Source organism: Capra hircus, chromosome 6, assembly GCF_001704415.2.
Source record: "Capra hircus breed San Clemente chromosome 6, ASM170441v1, whole genome shotgun sequence".
Lineage (NCBI taxonomy): Eukaryota > Metazoa > Chordata > Mammalia > Artiodactyla > Bovidae > Capra > Capra hircus.
Genome location: NC_030813.1, coordinates 86,178,375 through 86,183,243, shown reverse-complemented (window position 1 = coordinate 86,183,243; position 4,869 = coordinate 86,178,375). Strand labels below are relative to the sequence as shown.

Sequence of the window (4,869 nt, the reverse complement as noted above, 5' to 3'; positions counted from 1 at the left end):
GGGAAGATTCCCTGGAGAAGGAACTGGCAACCCACTCCAGTATTCTTGCCTGGAGAATTGCATGGATAGAGAAGCCTGGCAGGGTCTGTGGGGTTGCAAAGCGTCGGAAATGACTGAGGGACTAAGGAACACACACAGACAAATTGTAATTTAATGGGGATAAGTGAAAACATTGCAACAATTTTTTTTTCATGAAATAATGTAGTTCAGTCTACAGACAGCAAAGTAAAGAAAGCATATGTTGGATAATGTGTATGCTTCCATGCTGCTTCAATTCATCCCACTCTCTCTTTCCCACACTGTGTCCACAAATCAGTTCTTTATGTCTGCGTCTCCATTGCTGCCTTGCACATAGGTTCATCTGTACCATCTTTCTAGATTCCATTCACATGTGTTAATATACAATATTTGTCTTTCTCTTTCTGACTTCCTTCACTCTGTACAATAGGCTTTAGGTTGTAGGATGAACTCTAGGTTCATCTACCTGATTAGGACTTACTCAAATGCATTCTTTTTAAAAGCCGAGTAATATTCCATTGTATATATATATACCACAATTTCTGTATCCATTCATATAACCATACGTAAAATAGCCAGTGGGAATTTGCTGTGTGACACAAAGAGCTCAGTCCCATGCTGTGTAACCACCTGGAAGGGTGGATGCGGTGGGAGATGGGAGGGAAGTTCTAGTGTATGCCTGTGGCTGATTCATGTTGATATATGGCAGAAACCAGCATGGCATTGTAAAGCAATTATCTTCCAAAAAGAAACAAAAACAAAAAAAGACACATACTGGGGGCTTCCCTGGCCATCCAGTAGTTAAGACTGAGCTGCCAATGCAGGGAATGTGGGTTTGATCCCTGGTCAAGGAAATAGGATCCTCCTTGTCGCATAGCTAGAAAACAACAAAAACACCCCCTCAAAATCCCACATGTTTTGTATTCTGCATACTTACCACCTATTTCATCTTAAATTGCACTGGGACTTCTCTTTCTTATTTACTTCTCATTATCAGGGGTAGCTGCAGAGACAGATGCAGGTACTGGAATGGGAGGATAAAAATAGGCCCACCATGGACAGAGGAATCGTGAATAATGGTTGTGTGGATATTGGTAAGGAGGATAAAAGAACTGTGATGATAGTTCATCACTCCCACTGGCCTGTTGAGAGAAAGAAATTTAATGAACATGCAGGTCTTCATTTTTAAGTAGAGGCTTTAGAATTTCTGAGATATTTACCTTTTCTGTGTTTACTATGAACAGGGATTTGATTAATTTGCATCATTTTAGAAAAATGTAGGAAATCACTTAGAGATAACCATGTTCTTGTACCTTTCTACTCATAGCATGAAGATTTTCCTGATGATTGCTTCTGTAAGTGTTAAATCAAGGGGAGGGTATTGAGGAGGAGAGGTCAAATTTTTTCTCTTTGCCTTTATATAAGGTCTTTACTCAAAGATACAATCTCCTCTATTTTATTTCTTTCTTCCTTCTTTCCCTCTCTACCGTCGATCCATATTCCTATCAATTTCTGTATCCTTAATTCTCTATAGGTTTGGCCTCAATCATGCTTGCTTTAAGATAATATGATTCAGTGCAGTTCAGTTCAGTCACTCAGTCGTGTCCGACTCTTTGCAACCCCATGAACCGCAGGATGCCAGGCCTCCCTGTCCATCACCAAATCCCGGAGTTTACCCAAACTCATGTCCATTGGGTTGGTGATGCCATCAATCACCTCATCCTCTGTCATCCCCTATCCTCCTGCCCTCAATCTTCCCCAGCATCAGGGTCTTTTCAAATGAATCAGCTCTTTGCATCAGGTGGCCAAAGTATTGGAGTCTCAGCTTCAACATCAGTCCTTCCAATGAACACCCAGGACTGATCTCCTTTAGGATGGACTGGTTGGATCTCCTTGCAGTCCAAGGGATTCTTAAGAGTCTTCTCCAACACCACAGTTCAAAAGCATCAATTTTTCAGTGCTCAGCTTTCTTTATAGTCCAAGTCTACATCCATACATGAAATAATAAGATTAATCTGAGTATGAACAAATTCCTAAACAAGAGCTTCCTGTTTAAAATTTTATTTTCTTTTTCTTAAACATTTTTTTTTATTAACTGTTTAGACCAAAATAAGCTGCTAGTGAATTTTCCACTGGTGGGGTCATCAAAGCAGGCCCAAATTTCTTAATTCTCAAATTTTTGCTTATATTATCATTTTTATTTTCTCTTCTGGACTGGGTTTTGTAGAGTTAAAGCAGGATAGAGGGATGAGTGAGTATCAACATTTATTGGGCTAGTTTTAGTAAAAAAAAAGTATTGTAATACAATTCATCATAGAGTGATTCAAGTTTCTGTTTGGCCCCCCTGTTATCTGAGATGCTGAGATAATTCTCTTTATAACAAGCAGAGGTCATATCCCTGAAGGCTGAATCTCTGTTGAGTCTAATACCCAAACTCTGAAAGGATTTCTCTAGAGTTTGAGAAGTTTGAATAAAGGAATATCTTTAACCACAGTTATGGATATTTCACATGAAAATCACACATGTTAAACAGCAAAAGTGTAACTTACACTTCGTGATTCTCTTTCCTTGTCTTGAGAGACCTAAAGATTAAACAGTGAAGTTAATTCAACTCATGATAATAAAACACACAAATTGAGAAACATACATATGTATGAAGGAAATAGTTTAACTATCCACTACTCAGTGTTGTTTCATAGTAGCCATTTGTTTAAATTTAGGATTTGAGCTTCCAGAAAATATTCTAGGAATTATTTTTCTTAAAAATGTTATTATTTATTCTAAACACCTCAAAAAATTTCACCACTTCATCAAGACTATGTAGAATTAAACTATGCATAAAATAGTATATGATATATAAAATGGCATAGAATATAATGTAAAAAAGCCAGATATTAGACATGCTTAAAATAGAAACATTTCCTAGGATTTATGAATTAGAACAATAACCACAGCAACAACAACCAAAAAACCAACAACAACCCATAAATACTCTGAAATACAGAACTACTCACCGGGAAACCAATGGTTATTGCCAAGATGGCTGTGAGCAGAAGGAGAACTTTCATTTTACTCAGATGTAATCTAGAAGTAATAGAAAGACCAAATGTCAGCATAAATTCAGTAGATCTAGTTGTAGCACATATTATATTACTAATAGCTCTTAGAGCATCAACCTATTTGGAGACCATGATTTTTTTTAGGTAGAATCAAAGGTGTTCTGCAATTTTGATGTGACATCAAGTTTTTTAAAAAACAAATATTCACATATTATTTAAGAGTAATATTTCTCTGTACATGCTAATAAGAGTAGCTGCTGGAAGGAAATACAGCCTTGGCCTTTACAGAGACTTAGTGTGGGGATAAGCAATTTAGGGCTTCCCTGGTGGCTCAGATGGTAAAGAATTTGCTTGCAATGCAAGAGACTTGGGTTCAACTCTTGGGTCTGGAAGATGCCCTGGAGAAAGGAATAGCTACCTGCTCCAGTATTCTTGCCTGGAGAGTTATATGGACAGAAAAGCCTGGCAGGTTACAGTCCATGGTGTCGCAAAAGAGTTGGGCATGACTTAGTGATTAAACAATGTCAAATGTAGAAGAAAACAGAGAAATCAAGGAAAGATTTTTGGAGAGAGCAGAATTCAAGTGAACCTATCCCAAAGGGGGATTACAAATATGAATTCAAGGATGATTTAAAAACACCCGAAGCAAACAGGTAAAGCACATCATAGAGTCTTTCAGATCTTGTCTTATAGGCAGGACTCAGCATAATTACCAACTACCACCTTTTATTTTTCTACTTCTCAAACTGTAATACCCATAGCAGTATATAGCTGTATGCTGGGGAACACATCCAATGTCTCTGAATAAATTAGATGCATCTTCCTGGAGCATCAATTTCATTTAAGGATTTATAGGAAAATCCAAGTAATTTTTACATTCAAGTCAACATGATATTTTATAGAATGGAATGTAAATACAGAAAATTTTAAAGAAAAACAGGAGGCCACAAATAAATTGTCACATGTGTGGCAGTGCATGTTCCCTTCATTTACTGACTTAAGCTCGTAAATCAATGAGCCTGAGGCTCTTGTAACAGTAACAGGGTGCCACCAGCACTCCAGCCCCCATAAAGCTTTCTTTATGATCATTCTAAACTATGTACTTACGATAGCTGGGTGATGATTTTAAGAAAGAGTCTTGTAAATAGGTATACCCTAGATGATTGTCTAATCACTTTAAGATTACAGATTCAAGCAACCATGACAGTCTCAATGATTTTAATTTTGACAGTTTACTGGATATATCTATCTCTCTAGATAACATAGACAAAGGTATATAATATATCTTGATATATTAAAATCCATGGTACTTAAGATCTCTCTTACCTCAAACTTCCCAGTCCGTTCCTTCTCTGGGATGGTGTTATAAGAAATGGAAGTGACTGGCCCTGGAATAGCACAGCTATTTTATACATTCTGAAGCAAATGGGATGAAGCCTGTGGTTTGACAGCCTCTCCCTGGGATCAGTTCTTAGTTGAATCATCAACTATCACGATGTGTTGAAACTGCGGAATAACTGACATTCACAGTTTCATTGAAACTTTGGCTGAATGACTACCAAAGGCAACTATTTGTGTTTTCTTTTCAACCTGTGTAATTTGTATATTCAAAGCTTATCACTTCACATAAAGTTGCCCTCTGCTCTTTAAGTTTTTTCCTTTAATTTCTACAATTAAAAAAATTATTTTCTCAGCATCCTATTGGTATTGATTATAATCAATTGGGGAGTTTTTTTGGTTGTATTGCCATTTTAAGAAAATAAATAATCTTAAAAACTTTAAGCATGGGATT

The 4,869-nt window shown here is 36.9% G+C and overlaps 1 long non-coding RNA gene across 1 annotated transcript; it reads right to left on the bottom strand.

Moving 5' to 3' along the window:
- On the bottom strand, positions 2,563–4,444 carry LOC106502214. The gene is made up of 3 exons (XR_001295805.2): positions 4,404–4,444; positions 3,033–3,102; positions 2,563–2,600 (listed from the first exon to the last, which is right to left on the bottom strand). It is a non-coding gene; the product is annotated as an uncharacterized LOC106502214 (long non-coding RNA).